We start from the raw sequence: 25,270 nt of genomic DNA, 5'->3' as shown, positions 1-25,270 counted from the left end.
AGGGGCAACTGAGCCAGTTTCACTTTACACCATGTTGGATAAATCTCCCCCATGTGTGATAAATCACCCCCTAAAAGTTTCCATCTGAAGTGGAGTGCCAAAGGTGTACTCAGCACTTCTATAGACAATAACTGGTGGTGAGTATGCTCACTGGCACTTCATTTAGACAGGAGATTGCAGAGGTCTTAATGGTTGGACCCCAGTGATCAGACACTTACCCTCTATCCTATCCTGTGCCTATGAGGCGGATGGTGGAATAGTCCCTAAGTCAATGTCTATAGTTTAGTCTCGGACCTGTGCAAACCTTTGTAAATAGGGGTCTGCACAAGTATAGAAGGTCCTTGACCTCAGGGTACACTTGGGTGAAGTGTCTGGGGGGGAACTCGTGATGTTGGTCGTGCAATAGTCTGGACACATTGATATCTTGAACAACAACAACCGAGAATCCACTGTGCGTGATACAACATATTCTGATTACAGCACGGGTAGCAGGGTTATAGTCTTTTGGATGAATGCTGGGAATTTTCACACAATCCCCCTTTAGTAATACTGACAGGAAAGTCTCTGAATATGCTGGTAGCCGCTCATAGAAATTAGTCTGAGGGAAGGTCATGTGACCAAAATTCCATGCATCCTTTACTAGAGCAATATGTGTACCATAGTGTATGCTCAAATAGCAGTGTGACAGATAATATACATGTTAGAGTCGTGATACTGAGATTTAGACATTTGGAGAGCGATCGCTTAGCCACAATTCCTCAGGACAACAATAAACTACAGCTGGGAGGTGGGTACCGGGACACTGCACTGTGCCTAGGGGATAAGTGTCCTTAGTGGGAAATCATGCACCAAATGTATTCTATAGCACATCTTCGCACCTTCAACTGAAATATGAGCCAACTACAAGCTTTAGGCCAGGTTCACACTACGTATGACACTGGCCTTTCTGTGACACGGTCATTTCTTTAGAATTGGGGAGCTGGAGCCGCACTTTACCTTGTCTGCTCTGTCAGTCTTGTCAGACGATCTTCAGAAGTCCCATAGATAGAAGGATATTCGATCTCTATTCTCATGATCGATGGAGATGCCAGCAGTCAGAAACACACCGGTCAATTAGTAATCCTCTATACTATGAATAGAGCATAACTTTAAATCTTGGGATACCCCTTTAAACCTTTAACACTTCAACCAATATGGCTGCCATAGGAGTTGTCATAAAGCCCAGATCTACATCCGCTACTTCTGTATCGCTACATCATACAGCAGAGTCAAGCAGGATGACGCCTCCTATGGGAAACCTACAGGCAGCCATATTGGCGGCAACTCATCTTTTTCCTAAGACGACATAACTAAGGAACAGATAAATAGAATATTTAATAAGTTGACAGGAGACGTCTGAAGGATGTTTATTTACTAAAGAATTTTTGATGTTCAGTTGAAATGATCTTTAAAAAAAATTGTGCCCCCCCCCCCCCCCCCCACCATCCCAATGTTCTACTGCGTTAGTTTAACTCACAGCAAGAGGCTGTTTACTCAGAGCGAAGACCTTACAGATTTTCCTCAACATATCATTATTTAATGAATCTCTGCCAATGTATCTTTCCTTTCCTGTGGCTGAAGACTGACATTAATGGCGATGAGAAATGTATTGATGTAGTACAGGAAGATGTAATATCTGTGTGGTCTGGATGAGGATGGCATTTGCTCAGTGCTCTGCGGGCGCTGTAGGGTGACGGGTGCTTGGGATCAGGCCAGATACTGATCTTCCCATTGGGAGGTGGGGGGAGCTGTCCTCCACCGAATGTTAATCCTAAGACACTTTGACAGGTGAAGAATATCCGTATTTCATCTGACAAAGTGAGACAAGAGTGTTGGTGAGAAGAAGAGGCCGAAATGATTCAGGCTCTGGCAAAACCTTATGAACTAAGACGTATATCTGGAGAACGGACAGGACAGTCTTTAGCCTTAATAGGAATTGACTGAAAAACAGAAAATTGCTTACTGTGGAGGGTTATAAGGTTCTAGCAACAACTTAGCCTAAAGGGACTGTCCACGTATTATATATGGATGCGTAATCACTGTATACAGAAAGTTCTGTAACTTCCTAACATACTTTCTGTTTCTTTGCAGAAGCGGGATACAGGTACCATTGTGTATTAAGCCAAGATAAATATACATACATTTATAAGCTAAATAGTGCATACAGGGGCGTAACTAAAGGCTGATGGGCCCTGATGCAAAATTTTAGCTTGGGGCCCCCCCATCTCACCCGATCAGGCAAAGTCATATGTAACGTTATATCCAATTACTCTAATGTGCCACCATGTTCTAATGCACTGTCACTGCCTCCACCTCAGGTACTGCAGTACTGCCCCCTATAATTAATGGACTGTACTGTGTCATTGTCTAATCATTGTTTTCCAATCTTTGACTCTCCAGATGAAAAACTACAACTCTCATCATGAACTGCCAGTTGGAAACGATGGGGATTGTAGTGCTGCAACCTGAAGAGCCACATGCTGCAAAACTACAACTCCCATAATAAACTGTCAGCAGGGCACGATGAAGTTTGAACTTCTGCAACCTGGAGAAGTCACCTGATGTCACCTGCAGTCCTAACACCACAGATAACACAGTGATATCCCTCTGAGTACAGAAAATGTAGTAGATGTCACCTGCAGTCCTATGTAACAGCACAGATAACACAGTGATATCTCTGAGTACAGATAATGTAGTAGTCACCTGCAGTCCTCTCCTCAGTGGTGTAAGTGGCTCAGCAGAGTTGAGACTCCTCCCCCACCAGACCACAACATTGCTGTACTCTCTGATGTTACTTGCCGGCTGTACAGTGATGTCATCTGACCTGGGGGAGGGGCCTCAACGCTGAGGAGAGGTGGATTGCAGCACAATCTGGAGCTCAACGCCGTAAAGGTACGGCCATAGGACACAGCTTGGGCCGCCAACGCAGATGTCTGGAGCAGAGGGCCTTGGTACTTGCTGTCATCTGATTAGGTAAGAGGCCCAATCAGATGACAGCATGTGCCAGCGGCGCAGCGGGACAAAGTTAGTGTATGGGAGGAGCTGGGCTGGGGGAGCACAGGAGGAAGTGGCAAGGGGGGGCCATGCGGGCCCCCCTAGTGTAGGGGACCTGTCGCCATGGCAACCGCTTCTGACCTGGGGGAGGGGCCTCAACGCTGAGGAGAGGTGGATTGCAGCACAAGCTGGAGCTCAACGCCGTAAAGGTACGGCCATAGGACACAGCTTGGGCCGCCAACGCAGATGTCTGGAGCAGAGGGCCTTGGTACTTGCTGTCATCTGATTAGGTAAGAGGCCCAATCAGATGACAGCATGTGCCAGCGGCGCAGCGGGACAAAGTTAGTGTATGGGAGGAGCTGGGCTGGGGGAGCACAGGAGGAAGTGGCAAGGGGGGCCGTGCGGGCCCCCCTAGCGTAGGGGACCGGTCGCCATGGCAACCGCTGTGACCCCTATAGCTATGCCACTGAGTGCATACAGTGCACAGATGATGCCATACAGTGTCTAGATAAATAGTGCATACAGCGCACAGATGACATCATATAATGGCTAGATAAATAGTACATACAGCGCACAGATGACATCATACAGTGACTAGATGATAGTACAGTGCACAGGTGACATCATACAGTGACTAGATAGTACAGTGCACAGGTGACATCATACAGTGACAAGATAGATAGTACAGTGCTGATGTGACATCATACAGTGACTAGATAGATAGTACAGTGCACAGGTGACATCATTCAGTGACTAGATAGATAGTACAGTGCACATGTGACATCATATAGTGACTAGATAGATAGTACAGTGCACAGGTGATATCATACAGTGACTAGATAAATATAATAATAATATTTATTTGTATAGCGCCAACAGATTCCGCAGCGCAAAATTAGATAGTACAGTACACAGATGACATCATACAGTGACTAGACAGTCAATATAGAGATCAGATGACATCATACAGATACTAGATAAATAGTCGATCTAGAGAACAGATGACATCATACAGAGACTAGATATATAGTTGACATAGAGAACAGATGATATCATACAGTGCCTTAGGATACCAGACTGATAATCTGAGCCTGAATAGACTGATCTGCTTGCGCTCCTGTTATTGGGCCTCGTACGGTGTACACAGCAGCTGCGCTTTATGTAGATGTACTTTACAGCTGGCAGCTGAAGAACCTTGATTGAGACCTTTAGAGCCGCGCGGAGGAATAATGATTTTCCCTGGAAACCTTTTATCTGTGATATTATTAATAATCTAAAGCCTATACCAGGACGCATCAGAACAGATCGCAACGGCGAGACAGCAGGATTTACTAGAGCGCTGTCATCAGGATATAGAGGGCCGTAATCTATCCAAATCCTAGTCCTGAACACATCCAGGAGACAGAAGGAAATAAAAGCTCATTGCCCCCTATAGCAACCAATCACAGAGCAGCTTTCATTTCAGATACTGCTCTGGAATAATGAAAGCTGTGCTGTGATTGGTTGCTATGGTCATCTTTCTAGATCTATCTCCTATCTATCTATCTATCTATCTATCTCCTATCTATCTATCTCATTTATCTATAGCAGCGGTGCCCGTCTGAGAACAATTCTCAGTAATGAGGGGGCAGTTTTGTGCGCCGGACTGTAAACACAATTCCCCGCTGAACCAGAAGCAACAGACATAAGAAAACATCACAGTAATTAGCGGAATAGAAACCAATAATAGCATGTAAGCAAAAAATGAGGCGAGCGGCGCTCTCTGACCTAATGTCTCAGCCACTCTAACACAGACTCCGCCAGGATTCATTATTATGTCTGTTTTTAACCTGGCTAAATCCAGATGTAGCTGAGCTGACACAACTTAGGTGTTATCATGTATTATCTCTTATCTGTGGTTTTCCATAGACCAGCAGTCCTTTGAATGATGTTACACTGGTGGTTTAAAGGTCCTTCTGGACTCTAATTCCCCCTTCCTTCAGCCAAGGCCTTCTCCTGTCTCCATTAGTTCAGTTAGCAATGCAGACAGCAGGGGGCGTTGTTCTCCTTGTTGTCTGGAAGTAGCAGGCAGACCTATAGCAGACATATAGCAGTGTATACATTTTTTGGGAAATCCTGAAATGGAAAGTAGCTCTGTCCCAAAAGGGGAAGAGTTTGGCCTTAGGAATCTGGCGCCATCTACTGGAGGCAAAGTAACAGAAGACTTGAATCCCTGTTCTCAGGATCAGGGGACTCCCTGCGATCAGATAGTTATTCCCTATCCTAAAGGATAACTTTGCCAGTTGGGAAAAACCTTTTATTGCTTGACTCATTTAAAATTTTAAAGGGTTTTCTGTGGAAAAAATTATTGCTGACCTATCTTCAGGATAAGTCATCAATATCGGGTCTAACACCTAGCATCCCTACTGATCAGCTGTTATCCAGGGCCATGGTGCTGGCGTACATTGTACTAGTCACCCTTTTGGTACCCTTATGGGGTCTTTACCATCCAGCTCCCTCCAGCTTATTGTTTTTTGAGCTGTTCTTCTTGTATGTAACACTGATGCCCCACCAAAGAAAAGCAGCTGAAAGACAGCCCATACCTCTCCAATAGTTGTCAGCTTGATTGATCCTGCTTCATTGACAGCTGGAAGCTGAGCCCTCAGCAGGGTCAGGGATGGAAGGGGGAGTGAGGAGATGCTTGCTGACTCTTTGCACTTAAAGGGGTTATCCAGTGAAAATCTTTTTATTTCAAATCAACGGGTTTCAGAAAGTTATATAGATTTGTAATTTACTTCTATTTAAAAATCTTAATTCTTCCAAAACTTATCAGCTGCTGTATGTCTTGCAGGAAGTGGTGTATTTTCTCCAGTCTGAAACAGTGCTCTCTGCTGCCACCTCTATCCATGGAACTGTCCAGAGCAGGAGAGGTTTTCTATGGGGATTTGCTACTGTTCTGAACAGTTCCTGACATGGACAAAGGTGGCAGCAGAGAGCACTGTGTCAGGACTAAAAATAAAACAACATTTCCTGCAGGACTTACAGCAGCTGATAATTATGGATAGAGTTGAGATTTTTAAATAGAAGTCAGTTACAAACTTATTTATATTTCTGGAACCAGTTAATTTGAAAGAAAAAAACTTTTTGCCGGATAACCCCATTAAGTGTAAAAGTAATTTTTCTATGTCTTGGAAGCACAGCTGGATACATGAAAGGTACCTGGTGGCTCTTGCACTTTACCACGATTAACCAGATTTATTACAGTTTTCTGAGTTTGGCTTAATGGGCCATTTTAGACTCACTGGGTTAAGGGAGGGCATTATTACCTCTTCAAATCTTTATACAACAAGCCTCTCGCAGTAAACAGTCTTTATTTGCTGCCCCTTTAAATGTGATTTATTTTCTAAATCCGTCTGAACCCTTTTGTATCTATGCAGTAAACTGTTCACGAATTACCATCTGAATACAATAATATTTCCCCATTCATTAGTGTTAATGAATACACTGGGGTCCTTGTGTAATAAATGGATGCTCTTAATTATCATGTAAATATATGAAATCTCATATGTAACAATGTAGCATTGTAATTACTGGATAGAAGCCATTGAACCCACTGACTGCATCATCTGTAAAATGATAACGGATAGGTGTATTGTGTACTAATGCTTTATATATCATCACATATTATATAGGCTAGACACATCCAGGATGGTAAATACTATAGTCAGAGCTCAAGGAAAAGGCGTTCACAGACAGCAGTAATGAAACACCTAGAACACACGCTCAATGGAAACCATGACGCCTGTGCCAGCTCCGCCAAATAACGATTACCTATGGAATCCAAAAGACCCCGGTGACTTATAATGGTGTCTATTGTTTGATCCGTTGGTTTCTGTTGTTTTGACAAAGAATAGCTGTGTATGCTGTGATTTTCTGATGGCGCGTTGAACAAAGCTTACAAGATCTGCGATGCCTTTGTGCATTGCCCCTGGTAAAATGGGCTCTAATAAAAGTTGCAGATATGAAATGTATATGAAACGCCTAAAGGCGAACTATCAGCAGGTTAGAGTAATCTAACCTGCTGATAGCTCCCTAATGGACAGGAGGAGGAAGGTATATCTCTTTGGTGCCATTCCGGTGCAGTCAGCTCTGAGACTGTTAGGAGCACTGGGGGGGGGGGGTCACGTTAGGAGAACTGCCTGCCCCCACAATGCTGATCTGCACCCGGCCCTCCCCTTTCTCATGATAATAAATGGAGCGGGCTGGATCGGTGCTATGGGGGGGGCAGTGTTCCTAATGGTCTTGCCGAAAGGTGGAGCCCACAGCTAACTGAATCAGGATGGCACAGAGGAGGAAGGTAAACACATACCTCTGCGTCTTTTGTGCAATAAGGCCATATAAGCCGGCTGGATTCGTCTAACATGCTGATAGTTCTACTTTAGGCCATATAACATGGCCTGAGCCACCAATCTAGATCGGCGCTCGTCTACAAATCCTATTACACAGCTCAATAATTGTATGGTTTGGTCTGCAGGAACGATCACTAGATTGTTAGAATTCACAAGCGATCACTTCCACTATTACACAAGGCGATATCTGTTTTATTGGGCTTTTACTCCAGCTAAACCCCAACATCTGCTGAGCAAGGTATAGCTGTGCCCATAAAAATGGCAGAAATGGATAATAAAGGGGCAAAAGTGAAGATGACCTTGAAACTAGCGCTACAAATAACTCCAGAATATAGGCCCACAAGCAATGATAACTTATCACAAATGTATCATTTGTATTTTTTCCCCCTACACAATTCTAGTTTACATCTGAAATTGTCATTGTGGCCCCTTTAGGCACAACAGTCTAACAATGTGCCCATAAGACGGATGGAATCTATAAACAGTTGTTTTAGTTCCATAGCCAGGGGATTTAGAATGTGACCCCTCCTGACCTTCTTTTCTGAGGTTAAGTTTAAAATCGTTGGAAACTCCCATGTATTTGCCCCCCCCCCCCCCCCAGTTGCAGTTGTCAATGCAGTCTCCCTTCCACCTGGAGTCTGCCAGCTCCTCTACCAGCTGCATCGATCACCACTCTACTATACATCTGCACTCTCTTTAATTTCCTTTTGTTTTTTGGCCCCCGACCCTTTCGACCGACCTACAGTACGAATGCAAAGTGGAGCCGCACCAGTTGGGGTTAATACCTCTGTATAAGACAGCTGTTATAAAGAGAAGCATCGACTGTGGGCACAGCACATTTCCGCTCGCTGTGTCGGTATGAAATAATCCCGTGAGTTTTTAGTAAATACAAAATGATTAATTCCCAGCACAAAACATGGCAGATAAATCTGCTTCATCCGACTCAGAGCCGCAATATCTATTTGTGCTCACAATGCTGGCCTGCTAAACTATTGGTCAATTAGGAATTACAGCAGCGACAATATGCTACACTTATGGCATCATTAAAGAGATACACGTCCCATCCTGCAGCCGCCATTGGACGTAATTGCTTGCAGAATAAGGCTGGGTTATTGACTGCAGGCCATGGTTATGTCTACAAGAAAGAGCTGCGGCCATTGATGTATCTGCTCCTGGCGGACGCTGCTGTGCCATATACAGTCTATGTAAAGTAACCGATGTCTACAAAGAGCTAATGAGCTCATCAGCTATGGCCTGACCCGACAGGTGCATCATTAAAAGGGAACCTCCGGGATAAAAAATGGAGTCTCCCTTTTAATTATGCATTAGGTTCTTCAGAGACCTTAATGAACATTGTGTGTTCTATGTATCATATACATTTGTTTTTGCTAATATGTTTAGCTTGTTACTTAGGAACAGACGCAGAGGGATGTGAATGGCATAGCCAAATCTACACCTTATTATGGAGGTCTGGAGGGACACTCGGTATACTGGAGAAGCCCCCAGCCACAGGGGGATAACTTGGAGCTCTTGGGCCCCCCGTCATGTAGAAGCAAGGTCATAAGGACCCTCAGGCGGTAGGGCTGGGAGGGCACTGCTACCTCAGCGCCCCCTATATCTACACTTCTGATGAGAACTTAGACTCCTATAGCTCTGGATATAGAAAAATGGCTGCTCCCCCTCTGAAACAATAGGACATGGAATCCATGCGGTTTTCTGCAGATTTCCGTTCATACCTATTCTTATGTGCCTGACAGAATCTATACTATTTTCTATTCTTAAGGTGAATGTACCACTAGTACACTAGACCAACGCCTGCGCAGGGATGCTGGTGGTGTGGCCTTTTTTTTGAGCCACTGCCTGGTTTATTCGCAAGCACCAGCTGGGCAGGAAGCACTGGGGGCTGCCCCCCCCCCCCCGGCCCCCAATGTGACGTTCTCCCCCCCGTGTGATACGGCTTCATGTCTCCAGTGCTTCATGCCCGGCCGGTGCTTGCGAATAAACTGGCGCTGTGCACGGGAAACGGGCTGTGGTTAGAAAAAAAAAAGAACTGCAGCATCGGCTTCCCTGCGCCAGCACCAGTCTATTCATGTGGAAAACCACTAAGCGATGTACTAGTGGTACAATCGCTTTATGGCCTCCTCAGTTGAGATAAGCAAATTGATTCTGATTTAATCTAATTTATACCAAATTTCCCATAAACTTTAAATTTACCCAAATCCAAAATTTTTGACATTTGATTTGATCCGGTGCAGCCCCGGATACTTACCCTTTGCTGCAGGTCCTGCTCCTGGACCCGGTCCCCGGACGGAAATATCGGTGTCGGAAGGTGAGCGCCTGCTGTATGCAAATTACATTAGATGAGTCGGATGCCTATTCTCTATGGGCATCGGACTTATCTCTGGAGCGTGCGCGCACGGCTGCTGATGGCGATATCTCGGTCCCGGGACCGGCTCCAGGAGCGGGACTTGCAGCAAAGGGTAAGTATCTGGGGCTGCACCGGGGGGTCGGACGGGCTCATCGCCGGAATGCCAGGTGACAGGTTCCCTTCAAAAGGGGTTGGCCACTTTATAGTAAAATAGTTCAGTGTACAGTATTAGTAAGTGTAGTCACTGTATATACTGACAGCAGCTCCCTGTGTACCTCAAAGAGCTAAAATAAGACTCCCCTTCTCCAGGCTTTGCTGCCCTGCTCTGTGGTGCGTCCATCCATAAGATGGCTGACATGGAAAAGCATGTGACCATGCCCCGCCCCCCAGTGTCCACCACTGAGCCTGTATATGCCTATGGAGGACACATGGGGTGGGGCATGGTCACATTCTCCTCCATGTCAGCCATCTTATGGACAGACTCACCACAGAGCAGGACAGCACAGCCTGGAGGAGAGGCTGATTTTAGCTCTATGAGGTACACAGGGAGCTGCTGTCAGTATATATAGTGAGTACACTTATAAACTATTTTACTATAAAGTGGCCTACCCCTTTAAAGGCAGAAATCCTTGCTCCTGGATACAGAGCAGTAAAGGACAATAGTTATGCTTTATCAGTTCTATGAACTAAAGGCTTGGATTGTTTAACTGTCAGTTGATCCCCCACAATGCACTACTCTCTGGTAGAAGCAAAACGGAAGAATTCTACATGTCAAATAAACTCAAATAATCGAGTCTTTTTCTTCATGATGACAATGGTTCAAATATAACTGCTAAAAGGAAAGAAGGACACCATAGACAGTATGTTCAGCATGGCACAGCAATATTTTATTGTTAAGCCATGCCTTTATGGCAACCAAGGACAAACCTAAGGAATTCCCTTCATAGAAAATACATGAAAGGTTTATTGTCTGAAGTGGAGACCACCAGGGCCTTAGGATTCCATTTTATAACAGATCAGTATTGTGGTTGTTATGTAACGGGGGCTCCAAGGAGAGCTCCTGAAGTCCAGGACAGTTCTACTGAATCTGGATATATTATACATCCTTGTATACAGCCCAGATAAACTGTCATCTCCCATATGGAGCCCAGATGTTCCTTACATCTCCAGATATAAAATATATCCTACTTATACAGCCATGATTTACCATACGTCTGTATAGTCCAACGATATCATACATTACCCAACATATCTCAGGTATCTTATGTATCTGTCATAAACCCTGATATACTATATATCAGGAATGGTTGGGAGGTATGGTTTAAAAAACGGGTTGTCTGGGTTATAAAACTCACTTTTAAATTATCTGAGAGTGGCAGGTAGCTACAAAGAGCATATCTCTCTCTGACTTTTTATGACATTACATGACTTGTTTGCACATTACAACAACATGCTAATGATTTCTATAGCACTGTGTAATACCTTATTTCTCCTGCGGGGGCACTGCAGAGAAAGTGAACACTCGATTCTTGTATTGTGGATTACAACCAATCTCTAGAAAAAGGTATACTAATGCATCTAAAAGATTATCTAATATTTGCCTCCTTCTTGGTGTTATAGCAACCACTCAATAATACCTTAAATTCCCTTTAAAAGGTCCAAACTGGCTGTATGGTAAACAATCCTTCAGGGCTCTAATAATGTACAGTAGAATGTGCTGCCTCTGCCCCCTCCTTACCCCAGCCCCATCCAATATGTCTTTCTAAATAACTTCTTTGATAACTTGTGGCAACATTGGCTTTTTCCTTGTGTTTACGTGACCCAGTTTGCAGCATATTCGGAGGAGGTCAGAGCTCTGGTAATCAGCAATGTTCACATGAGACGTATTATCATGGCTGTTTATTTACTCCCATGTTATTTGCGATTTGCAGGAATGACTCTGATACTCTTTAGACCCCTCACTTATCCCCCAGACACGCTTCTCTCTGAGGTCACTTCCACAAACCAAGTCAAATTAGTGTATATTTTAGGAAATCGCTGCTCGCTGAAGCTGTTTTGCGCTAGACGCTGGTACGGCAGCCTACAGAAATATTAACCAAACAAGTAACACAGCCTCAGAATTAAAGGGCAACTGCCCCATTTACAAATGCTCAAAAATCATTCGAGAGTCTTTCATATATTGGTGACCACTCTGCAGACTCTGCAGAACATGGAGGCTTTCTGGGGGTTGTCTAGTTTAGTAAACCAATTTTCAAATTTATAGACAGGTACTGATACTCCTTATGGAGATTCAGCTAGTGCAGGCAATGCTTCCTGGGAAAATATGCAAATTGCCCCACCCACATAGTCCATGTGTCTGAACACGGTCAAACCAGTCCTCCTGGACAGGTCACATATGTGTACTCCAGACTAGAGCACATACAAAATCTACTTACCCTCACTCCCAGCTGAGCTTTGTATGTTGGGAGACACCTAAAAACCTGGAATGGCCTCTTAACTCCAGTCCGGTCCTTGAATACAGCTCTCTGCATTACTCAGGGCAATACAAGCTGAGAGGAAAATAGCTCCCATCCAGCAACAAACCCCTGACTGTGTCACACATGATAAATGAGGCACAGGAAGGGGCCATGCCTCCTCCACACCTTGCTGCACCCCCCTGCCCGTCCATTAGATGAGCAGGGCATATGGTAGGTGTATGCCAGGGAGGAAGGGCAAATCTGCGCCTTCTCCCTGGTGTATGCCAGAGGCGCAATAATGATGACTGTCCCCCATGTACTCCTTCATACTTCCTAGTAAATGTGAACTGTACCAACTATTATGCTAATATTCAAAGTTTTTTCTGTCTATTGCCACCACCAGGGGGCAGTTTTTGTACAGCTGTGAATAGGAGCATTGAGGTGATAGTGAATTTCCAACAAAGCAGTCCCCTAGAGGTGGCTGCAGGAACGAATATTACCTTGGAAATTAATAGTTAATTTGTGAGTGAAGGGGTTAACTCTTGCGTGTATACAGGGTTGGTTCTCAGTATTACAGGAAGTTATTAGCGAATGAGATACATCTGCACAAAAATAAACACCGACCTGCTGGATGCAAATCCGACGGCCGCATCCTCTGGATATCAAGGGGAATTTCCATAACCTTGTACCAATAAATAGTGCTGCATCAGCTGTGCCTCCCAGAGCTGTATGTGATGTAAAGATACTGCAATGTATCACGGCGTCTCACAGCAAGGCGTATGTGCCGCACATGTAAGGACTTGTAGCTCAGTGTCTGTATCTCTCCTATGGTCCTAAAACATATAAAACAGTACTGAGGACTCTTGGGTGTTGAAGCTTTGTTTGGGGGTCCCTTGGGTGCTTATCACAGTGGTCCGGAGTGGAGTTATGACCCACCTGGACTATTAGTACCGCCACCCACAGAAAGTAGAGATGACCCAAGGAAGGTGCAATGGCTGTGTAGGTGCTTAGCAATGACCACTGAGTCCAGTTAAAATAAATAGACTCTTCTTTACTGCAGGAATGCTTAATACAGTGATATACAGTAAGAGGTTCAGAGAAGTAGAGAGGAGGATGTCGAGAGAGTCCCAACCCAATGTAGTACTGTGCTCTGCCGGAACTTTAGAAGGAGAACAAGTAGAATACTTGAGAGTAGAGAGACTACTTGTGCCCGTGATTTTGACTCTTTGGTCTTCGCACCCCCTATTGCCCATCAGTGTCCAGACTGGTGACCAGTCATAAAGGGTCATACAAGCTCCAGACCTTGTTACCTGGAATGAGCAGAGTGGTCAGAGTTCTCTGATGACACCTGCGCTGCGAGATAGATTATGTAGGCTTCTAGCAACTTTGCTCTATCCGGATCAGTTCCTCTTTCTTCAGGATACTGTCCTGCACGTTTAGACTGGTTCTCGGCATGGGTTGGGGTGATCACTGACTTGTCCTCTCTAAATGTGCTTTCAGCACTGCATAGTGTATAAAAGTGCTGCTTTCAAGAAACAAGTGCTAAGGGGTCTCATGTGCATCCATCCTCTACAGAGACCAACCTAAAAACTGACTCCACAGGGGACCTGGCAGAAGCCAGGGCCCTACTTGGCTACTGCAAAGGCCGTTCTGGCATGGGTCCTTCCTCTACCAAAGCTAGAGTAAGACTCACTAAGGTGTGGCTACACTTACTCTCCCCATATGACTTCCTTCGACAGCATCTGTAGCGTGTGCTGTGATTGGGTGAGAAGAAAGAGAAGGAAAGAGAAGGATAGAGATAGGCAGAAAAGAGAAAGAGCTCCCATTGGTGCACAGGTCCTACAAACAACAATCCTTTAGTTACCTACAGCTGTGCAATACTTAGGTACACAATATACATACTAGCGACATCTAGTGGCAAAACTTAGGTACTGCTTCATTACCACTTTTACTTTGAAGTACAGATTCTTTTTTAAGGAAAACTTACAACATAACTCATCATTTACCTATGTAAAACTGTGCTCATTCTGGGCTAAGTAGTCACGTGGGTGTTCTCACTCAAGACTGACAGCTATCTCCTGGTGGGCACATACTGTAGAGAGAGCTGTCATTCACTGAGTAGGACCATACACTTGACTTTTTTGCTTATTCCGGGCTTAGTAGTAGAAATGGATGGTCCTATCTAGTGACTGACAGCTGTCTATACATGCATACTTATACACAGATAACTGTGCATCCTGTGTAGGTCCGCCCACTTGACTACTTAGCCTAGAATTTTTCACACAAAACCAGGGATGTAGCTAGGATTCATGAGGCCCGATAGCAAAGAAAATTTTTATGGGGCCCTACCTCCCCTATGCACAACACAAAACGCTGAGAACCAGGGGGGTCTGGGCATGCTGCTGTTATTAGCAAACAACCTGTAGCTCTTAAGCTGTACTGAACTACAGTACAGTACTGTACAGAACTACAACTCTCATCATGTCCTGACAGCTGAAGACTAACATACAGTGCATTAGGCAATTGCTTCATATGTAAACGTAGGGGCTGAAACTACTATCTGTGCACGGGCAGTGAAACAGAGATCTTTTTGTCTTCTGCTCCTTAACCCTTTTTCTGTTGCAGCAAGTAAGTGAACTTTGTGTCAGTTACATACTGCAGTACATATGGGGTTAAGCAGAAGGACACAGGAAACATCTGTGTGTGTGACAGACACACTTTGTGGCCCTTACCATCCCTGTGCGTCCCCAGGCGCTCATGGTGCTGTTGGAGTGTGTGTGTGCGGTATATGGAGGCTGTGTTACCTCTCCACCCTGCTCTTTATATTACCTGTCTATGTTTTACTTCTCCACCCTACTCTATGTATTACCTCTGCACCCTGCTCTATGTGTTACCCCCTCTATGTAGTACCTTTCCACCTTACTCTTTGTATTACCGCTCCACTTTATTTTTTGTATTGCCTCTTCACCATGCTCTATGTATTACCTCTCCAGCCTGCTCTATGTATTGCCTCTCCATATTGGTCTATGTATTACCTCCCCCCTCTATGTATTGCATTTCCACCCCTCTCTATATATTACCTTTTCACTCTTCTCTGTGTATTACCTCTTCACCCTTCTCTGTGTATTACCTCTTCACCCTTCTCTATGTATGGCCTCTCCACCCTTCTGTATGTATTACCTCTCCACCCCTTTCTATGTTTTACCTCCCCACCTTGATCTTTATATTACCTGTCCACCCTGCTGTATGCATGTATCACCTCTCCACCTTACTCTATGTATTATCTCCCCCCCCCCCCCGTGTATTACCTCTTCACCTTACTCTTTGTATTACCCCTCCACCTTACTCTATGTATTACCTCCCCCCATGTATTATCCCTCCACCTTATTCACTTCCCCCCATGTATTACCCCTTCACCTTACTCTTTGTATTACCTCTCCACCTTACTCTATGTATTACCTCCCCCCATGTTTTATCCCTCCACCTTATTCACTTCCCCCCATGTATTACCCCTTCACCTTACTCTTTGTATTACCTCTCCACCTTACTCTATGTATTACCTCCCCCCATGTTTTATCCCTCCACCTTGCTCTTTGTATCACCTCTCCACCCTTCTCAGCATGGCACATTTGTAAAGCGTGGGGTACATTGCAGATTCATGGCAGACTTACACACAATAGACATTAAGCATAAGTCCATGTTATAGATCTACATAATGATTGTTCCTTTGTGATCTCTGATCTCCCGTGAACAGTGCGCACATTCTTACAGGGCTATTCTGAGATTCTCTTTGTGGTGCCATCTCTGCAGAGACAGATAACCTTGGGATGTAGTTACACATGAAACTCATATTACTTAACAAGCGAGATAGATGGGGGAAATAGTCGGAGAATACGCCGCTCATTACCTACCTCCCGACTCACTGATGAAGAGAAGGATATATGCCTCCCGAGATGGAACTCAGAGCTCCAGGGCAGAGTTTGTAACAGGGCCCCCCTAGAGGAGAGCTCATTTGCATACTTGTTTCCCATAGGGCATTGCCTGAAAATAAGTCACCATATACCAATTGGATCTTTTAAAATAAAACAGAGACAAAGGCGAAACTTGAATCTTGTGGGCCCCAATGCATAATCTGTAACAGGACCAACAAACTATCATGCACAAGTCATAGTACTGGTCTCCTTATGCGGGACAGAGCAACTTTTTGACTCCCCTAAAACCAGGAACAACTGTAATGCCTATGCTTCCTGAATAAAGTTTTCATATTTTTCTAAAAATCCCTTGTTGTTAGAAAGGTACCTGATAAATAGCTGATTGCAGGGTGCCCCAATGCTGTGCCCCCCATAGTATTAGCCTGTAATCTAAATGTCTCCGTACACCTGAAATAACTGACAGCGGAACAATCATCCAGCTGTCAGTTATGTCATCCAGCCCATTTCCTACAGATACACAGGAACATTTGTATGTCCGAGTGATCCTGTGTTCTCTGTGGGGAGAAGAGGGTTAAGTCGCAGCCAGAGTGACCTGGCTGTGGCCTATGTCTCCCAGAACAAGGGTTCGGGTACGGATTTACCATCACGCCCGACCCCTATCTCCAGTGCCACCATCAGGGCAGTACTGGCAGTACAATTGTCAGGCGTCAGGGATATAATATTACCGCTTTATAAAGCTTTGGTGCGGCCTCATCTGGAGTATGCCGTCCAGTTTTGGAACCCGATTCATAGAAAGGATGTTCTAGAGCTGGAGAGGGTACAAAGACGGGCAACTAAACTAATAAGGGGAATGGAGCATCTTAGTTATGAGGATAGATTAAAATAATGAAATTTGTTTAGTCTTGAAAAGAGATGTTTAAAGGAGAGGTCCGGCGATTGCTAAAATCCTGCAGCAGGCGGGGGGGAGGGGAAAGGGGGGGGCATCCTACCCCAGTCACTGACTGGCAGAGCGGCCAGTCCATCAGCTGGGTTGTGACGTGGACACCCCAGAGATCCTGGAACCCATGGGGGTTCCGAGGCCGGTCCCACCACTCACCATGGGCACAGGAATAGGTAAGTGCCTACTTGCAATCAATTTCCCCTCTCCCCCTGCCTGCTGCAAGATTTTAGCTATCGACGGACTTCTCCTTTAAGGGAAAATATGATTAATTTATTTAAATATATAAATGGCCCCTACAAGAAATATGGGGAAAAGATGTTCCAGGTTAAACCCCCTCAAAAGACAAGGGGGCACTGCCTCCGCCTGGAGAAAAGAAGGTTCAATCTCTGGAGGCGACAAGCCTTCTTTACCATGAGAACTGTGACTATGTGGAACAGTCTACCACAGGATCTGGTCACAGCAAAAACAGTAGAGGGCTTCAAAACCGGCCTAGACAAGTTCTTAGACCAAAGTAACATAAATGCATATGTATAGAACCTACCCATCATCCACCCCCCATCCCTGTATCCATCCCCTCCTTGTATATCCCCTTTCCCTTCATCCATCCACTCCTTGGTTGAACTTGATGGACTATGTAAGGTATTACGCACCCTCACTTGTCATGTATGTGATATATATATATATATATCTATCTGTATTGCACGGCACCATTATTTTTGCCACATATACTTTGTTATCCATCAACTGCTTTGGGTGGGATGATATATGGTATTGTCTATTGCGGTTTCGGCAATGACTTTATTGTTTTCATGCATTAAGTATTGGGATAGATCTGTATTGCCAGCACAGGGCCTTTTGAGCATGCACAAGAGAACGGCTTTCTAGGGGTCTGTTTCCATGTTCCGTGCACGGTCCGTAAATACGGATGGTTTGTTACGGAGAGGAGTTTGCAGTTTTTGGCACCAAGTATCATTATGATGACGGGTGCTCTGAAACTATTTAAATCTTTGTCCTACTTTACTGAACAAGCGTGTCAGTACACTAGTGCCAACATTTACAGAGTTTTGGATACATGATGCTGGAAACTACGAACTCCATTGAATAGCACATCGTCCATATTTACAGACCGTGCAGACGCAGCTTGGGATGTATCCAAAGCGACCCAATCTTCCACAGGCAGCTGTATGTGCATCACACCAGAAACTTCCATTAAAGATACGTCCCAGATTTTTTGTTAATGGGGGACCCAGACTCTTTGCCTGGAAGGGGCCCAAAATTCCTGATGGCGGCCCTGCCTATCTCCACTGGCATCAACTTTTGGTGGTTGGTCTTATATAGACAGCCAAACACTCTGCAAGGTACAGCCAGCAAAAGTATAAGGTATATGAGGAGAACCAGTAATAAATGTTAATTTTTACACAGTTCTTATTGATATGACTGTCTTTGTAATGATGCATGGACATGTCAAGTCCTGCAAAGCAAGATATACTCTTTGTAGTCCCTCTCTGCTCTGGCTAACAGATAAGTGTCCTGAATATAAGGACTCCCTTTAATTAGCTCAGAGAGAATAGGTTTTCCAAACAGAACAACCCCTTTAATATAGAGATATTATTACCGTAGCTCCCCATAGCAATGGAAGCAATTTGATAAGATCCTTCGATTTCATCTTGATGCATAGCCTGTTGTCTGGAGTCCATTATTAGACCTCAGACCCCTGCTGAGGGACTCACATAATGGTGGGGGAGGATGTGACAGTCCCTGTAGTCTGTATTTGTATTAACAGAACGATTGTAGAATCAATTCCCACAATAAAACTATACTATAGATTGCTACTTAAGGCTGGATACATGGCAGCAGTAATATTCTTTTACAGGAAAGAACCAATAAGGAATCAGTTGGATAAAGGTATATTTCTGTAGGATACTGACAGCTGTGGGTATTTCCTTACATACAAAAAAAAAATTACTGTAGAAAAGATTTATACAGTGCAATTGTATATTTATTGAATACAATACATATAGCAGCCAAGCAGCCATATCAGCTTCTACAGGAACCAAGCCATAAGGAGGCCACCAGACCTGCAATGTCCCGGTCAGGGCCATCGTTTTTTTTTTGCTGTATATACAGAGATAAGACACACATGCAGCTGAAAGATGACATAGGGCAAGGAGCCATTAGCTTTGTGCTACCTATAGGATTCTGCTGCTGAGGTCATCACGCACCAGGACATAGGGGTTGTGTACAGCGTCAGGATGGAGGTGGTGCAAGGAGAAGATGAGGCGTCTTTGTGATCTGTGTGGAAGCAGAAAGAAGGTAGGTAGGTAAATTAGGGGGCTACCTACTTATCTCAGAGGACCAACCTACTTACTAAGGGGGGGCACCTATCTAGTGGGGGATATTCTTACCTAAGGGGCAACCTACTGTACTTATTTAATAAGAGAATCAACCTATTTACTGAAGTCCTACTTACCCAAGTGGGACCTACCTACTTACTATGGGAGGCTACTTACCCACTGGGGATGTACTTACCTAAGGGAAAACTACCTACTTGATAACAGGGGTTACCTACCTTCTTACCTAATAGGAATCCAGTCTTCCTACGAAGTGAGGATATCTACCTACTGGGGGACTTACTTAACTAAAAGAGGACCTACCTACTCATTAACAGAGACTACCTGCCTACTAAGGAACCTACTTAACTAAGGGGCATACTACCTGCTAATAAGGATACCTAACTACTGGGGGACCTATTGACCCAAGAGGGGACCAGCAGGGTTATCTAACTACTGAGGGACCTACGTACCTAAAGGTGATCCCATCTACTCATTTAGGGGTTTATCTTACTACTGGGGAACCTACCTACTTGGGGAATTTAACGACGCCCATATAACTTACCTACCCACTATTACATTTTTATTAAAGTATTGTATTGCCCCCCAAAAGGTATACAAATCACGAATTCACACTTATTACGAGAAGTGCTTTTTTGCCTGCACTTACCACTGCATCAAGGCTTCACTTCCTAGATAAAATGGTGATGTCATGACCCGACTCCCAGAGCTGTGTGGGCTGTGGCTGCTGGAGAGGATGATGGCAGAGGGATGCTCAGTGTCCCTCCAGTGCCCTGTGTCCCTCAGTGTCCCCCTGCCATCATCCTCTCCAGCAGCCACAGCCCACACAGATCTGGGAGTCGGGTCATGACATCCCCATGTTATCCAGGAAGTGACATCACCATGTTATCCAGGAAGTGACATCCCCATGTTATCCAGGAAGTGACATCACCATGTTATCCAGGAAGTGACATCACCATGTTATCCAGGAAGTGAAGCCTTGATGCAGTAGTAAGTGCAGGGAAAAAATCACTTTATGCACTTAATTTCCTGTAATAAGTGTATATTGGTGATTTGTATAACTTTTGGGGGGCAATACAATACTTTAATAAAATTTTTCGCTGGACTTCTCCTTTAATATGTAGGGCCACAAAAAGGCCACTATTACAGTTAAGGACATCAGGGGGATTGTAATATTGTTTGGGGTCTATGGATGAAGGTTTGTATAGGTGGGGAAGATGCTGGAAAAATTAGGATGCTAAAATGTTTATCTGGCAGTTTGCGGAGATGGGCTGTGGCGAAGATGCCATGGTCTTCTGGACTGGATGGAAGGGAAAATGAATGACCTGGATCAGACAAGATGGCTCTTGAGCCCAGGGCCACAATAAGTCTAAAACCAGCCTTGGTCTCTGTTACTCAGTCACTACATTTACTTTGTCTGACCCTCGGGGCTTGTGCGACCTGGTGCCATATTCCATCCCCAGCGCTAATCAGCATTCAGGAGCTTTCTTGGGTTGTTGGTAAAGTCAGAGTGCTTCTCATGTATAGCCTGCAGCCTGACCTTTAGCTATTTATACTTCACACTTTATGCAGGATACAGTCCCTGCGGAGAGGGCAACATGCATGTATTGTGGCAGGTGCGTTGACACATATTACATAACATACATAAAAAAGGTTAAATTTTAATGTGTATATTCATGTATGCATGACTCCCTTCACAGTCTCTGTATCATGCATACATAAAAATGTGTAATATAGGTACATAAAGGCACTGCTGCTTTACCCCTTAGGTGCTATGGTCATCTAGGTAGTCAGATGGGAAGGTAGGGGGGCACCATTTAAAGGTTTGTTTAGGTCCCAGACTTTTCTAGTTACGCTCCTGACAGTATATAAACAATTGCAGAACTCATATTCATTAAAGGGGTTGTCGGCTTCAGAACACCTATAGCCAAATACCATATCAGGAAACTTTGAGTTAATAGGGGTAAAAGGGAGACCCATTTAGAACCCTCATCTTATCTATACCTCCTTTTGGAGGATCCAGTGCTTTATATAGCTTATTTCTTTCAATAAACACTGCATAATGTTTCTCTTGTCCTGTGGGGGTGCTGCAATAATATTGGAACAGTTGCTGCCAGGTTCCTCAACAGATTACAGAGAATTTCTGGCTTCAAAAGTGGTAACCTCTATCATCAGCCTTAGATGGTGGACCCATCAGTGGACAACCCCTTTTAAAGTAGAGCTTTGCTTTTTCTTATGTTTTACCCTTTTTCACTCCCTGGTACTCCACTTTCAGCTCAGTCTTGTCTCAGAGGAGGCAGGTACCATATTGCAATTATCACGTGTGAATGAAACAACACCACAACGGCAATATTGGCAGCTTCTTGCAGCGATTGGAAATCAATTTTGCCTATATCTGATGCTTGCAGCATGCACTTCATATTATCTAAGAAGGTATTCTTCAGAGCCAGAGGGATAAAGTGGAGCACCGGGGAGCAGAACAGGTAGAGCCTCTTCTGCTCCACAAACAACGCCTTTCATGATCCAACCTGACAGCATCATATAGATCTATCATATATAGTTATACATGATGCTTTTAGTGTGTGTCATTGCACCCACGGCAAAAGAAAAACTCCAAAGGCTCCAGCTACATAGTGTTAAAACATCAAGCTTTTATTATTCCATCAGATAAAAAAAACATCCACATAGATTAAAAAAAAAGCAACTCCAACGCGTTTCAAAGAGTAAAACTTCTTAATCACCGAATAACATTTGCTTATACAAAGAACTAATTTACCTTATACTAACAACAGTTTGTATAAGCAAATGTTTTAAAAAGGTTTACACTTTGAAACGCGTTGGATTGCATTTTTTTTTTCATCTTTGTGCATATTTTTTATCTCGTTGAATAATACAAACTCTAGGTTTTAACATGACAGAGATGGAGCTTTTGGAGCTTTCATTTTGCCTTGGATGTTCACCAGGAGTCATCCTGAAAATATTTAGTCTCTGTGCTCTTAGCCAGGATTCAGTACATGTATTGGACTTTCAATATACGGTAAGCTGACACATCTACATTTTTTTTTTACATTTTACGGTCATTTCGCCCACACCTAGGCCAGGACTTCTGGCTGTAATATGGCCATATTGGGGGACATTTATCAAGACTGGCATACTCGTATGCCAGTCTTAAATAAAGCCTCGTCCCCTTTCCCCTGCCCAATTTACTTAGAGTCGTACACCTCCTCCTGTGTGCCTTCCCACACCCACCCACCCGGCCTTCAGGTGAGTGGAGATTACCCCTGGCGTACGCCAATGAGAAGGCAAGAATCTGCACCTTCTCCCTGTTGTACGCCAGAAGCGAAACATTATGAAATCTCCCCCATTGTGCTCATGTGAAACTAGCCTATTGCCCTGGCATCCTATAACTTGCACTGTGTATTCAGATATTATTGATCAAATAATAATAATATAGATATAGATATAATAAAATATCTAAGAACAAGCACCCCCATAACCCTTTATCAGCAGGACACCATAATGTAAGTAAACAGAAATGTAAAAAGAATATAGGATCAGTCAACAGCAACCTGCTGACAGTTTCCTTTGGTAAAATAAGTAAGAAAATGTAAAAAAATAAAAATAAATTCACAGACTTGCTGACTAAGAATCCAGTGTTATTCCAAGGTGGAGCTTTATATTCAGCGTATTCTATGCTGCTCACACCTTACATATATATGACATAGATAGGTCTATAATTACTATGCGATCACACCTATTTCATAAGCAAAACTGGGAGCATTTACTGAGAAAACAGGATACCACATAATAGGAGACGACGGCTTTGATCCGAGCCTCTCGCTATTACAACGGATGACATGTGTCCCATTACTTCTGCTACAACGAATTAAAAAAATATATAGTTGAAAAATCTTTGGACTGATGCGCACAAGGGTTAAGTGAGATTCATAAGGATGAGCAGATGTATAGGGGTCGGTGAAGACCTATGACATCCAATATATGGCTTACCCTGTAGGCTGTGAACGCTGCTCCATGTTATTAAGCGATTGCTTTATAGACGACTTGACATGTTCCTGATATTATGGGCCTTTGATGTCTTTTCTGACGTGAGGAGATCAGCATCCGATATAGGAGCAGAGGAAGGTGTCAATCATGGAGGTACAATGAGAAGGTTCATTCTGATGCTGGTCATGCCTGAAGAGGAATTAGAGAATAGAGATAGTGTATAACCCTTTCTAGATCAATAGTCTCCAACCATGTCCAGTTTTTAGACTATTACTCTCAGCAGTGGAAAGTAGTAGTCCTGTAACTTGCAAAAATCTGCGTAGATGAATGGAGCTGACTGCATGTGAACATCCCCCTAAGATAAAACCAATGTGTGTGACCACTTTATATTCCCTCCACAGTTCATTATAGAGGATTCCTTACTTCATGACTGGTGACAACTGTTCATTTTCCAGTCAATCATTGGGATCTATTCACACAGTCAATAAAAACGTGGCAGAACTGCTCATGCTTTACGGTATAATGCTAACACATACAGGAGACTTCATAAAGGTCTTCATGGTGATTTTATGGCATAAGAAAAAAAAATTGCAGCCCCATTTTGCAAAAAAAATAAATAAATTTTAATATTTTTTATGCCGGAGAACAGCCATGTAAAATTGCAAAGACTTTGAATATCCCACCATGTACAGTACGTAATATCATTAAAAAAATGCAGAACTCCATGTGCAAAATGAACAAGGCCAATGGTTAATATTACATGCTTGTGATCTACGGGCCCTGAGGATACACTGCATTAAAAACATGATTGACTCGAAAAATCACTACATGGGCTCAGAAACACTCCAGAAATTATTGTCTGTGGACACAGTTCACTGTACATGTATCATGCAGAGAAAGAAGCCAAAGAAGCCATCCGATCCAGAAACCCTGCTGTCTTGGCTGGGCCACAGCGCATGTAAAATGGACTGAGGCAAAAAGCAAAACTGTTCTGTGATCAGATTAATTAAAATTTCAAATTCTTTTTGGAAACCACGGACACCCTGTCCTGCGGACTCAGGAGGAGAGGGCCATCCAGCTTGTTATCAGAGCACAGTTCAAAAGCATGCATCTCTGTTAGTGATGGGGTTGCATTAGTGCCCTGATGGTATGCAGTTGCATTAGTGCCCTGATGGTATGGGGTTGCATTTGTGCCCTGACAACATGGGGTTGCATTAGTGCCCTGATGGTATAGGATTATATTAAAGCCCTGATGGTATGGGGGTGCATTAGTGCCCTGATGGTATAGGATTATATTAAAGCCCTGATGGTATGGGGGTGCATTAGTGCCCTGATGGTATGGGATTATATTAGTGCCCTGATGGTATGGGGCTATATTAGTGCCCTGACAGTATGGGATTATTTTAGTGCCCTGATGGTATTGGGGTGCATTAGTGCCCTGACAGTAAGGGATTATATTAGTGCCCTGATGGTATGGGGGTATATTAGTGCCCTGACAGTATGGTATTATTTTAGTGCCCTGATGGTATTGGGGTGCATTAGTGCCCTGACAGTAAGGGATTATATTAGTGCCCTGATGGTATGGGGGTATATTAGTGCCCTGACAGTATGGGATTATTTTAGTGCCCTGATGGTATGGGGGTATATTAGTGCCCTGATGGTATTGGGGTGCATTAGTGCCCTGACAGTAAGGGATTATATTAGTGCCCTGATGGTATGGGGGGAACATTAGTGTTCTGATGGTATGGGGGTATATTAGTGCCCTGATGGTATTGGGGTGCATTAGTGCCCTGACAG

The 25,270-nt window shown here is 44.0% G+C and overlaps 1 protein-coding gene and 1 long non-coding RNA gene across 3 annotated transcripts in view; one reads left to right on the top strand and one right to left on the bottom strand.

The window, feature by feature from the left end:
• Positions 1-25,270, top strand: part of RPS19 (ribosomal protein S19) — a 298,818-nt gene that overhangs the window by 24,194 nt on the left and 249,354 nt on the right. The window lies entirely within an intron of this gene.
• Positions 19,209-25,270, bottom strand: part of LOC138768904 (uncharacterized) — a 61,000-nt gene continuing 54,938 nt past the window's right edge. Inside the window, exons 3-4 of the long non-coding RNA XR_011359181.1 lie at positions 23,477-23,662; positions 19,209-19,409 (exon numbers count right to left, since the gene is read on the bottom strand). This is a non-coding gene — a long non-coding RNA (uncharacterized lncRNA). The remainder of the gene's footprint in view (positions 19,410-23,476; positions 23,663-25,270) is intronic.

The sequence above is a fragment of the Dendropsophus ebraccatus genome, chromosome 12 (genome assembly GCF_027789765.1).
Source record: "Dendropsophus ebraccatus isolate aDenEbr1 chromosome 12, aDenEbr1.pat, whole genome shotgun sequence".
NCBI classification, from domain to species: Eukaryota; Metazoa; Chordata; class Amphibia; order Anura; family Hylidae; genus Dendropsophus; species Dendropsophus ebraccatus.
Note: the sequence above shows the minus strand (reverse complement) of the source record. Positions and strands in the feature narration are given on the sequence as shown.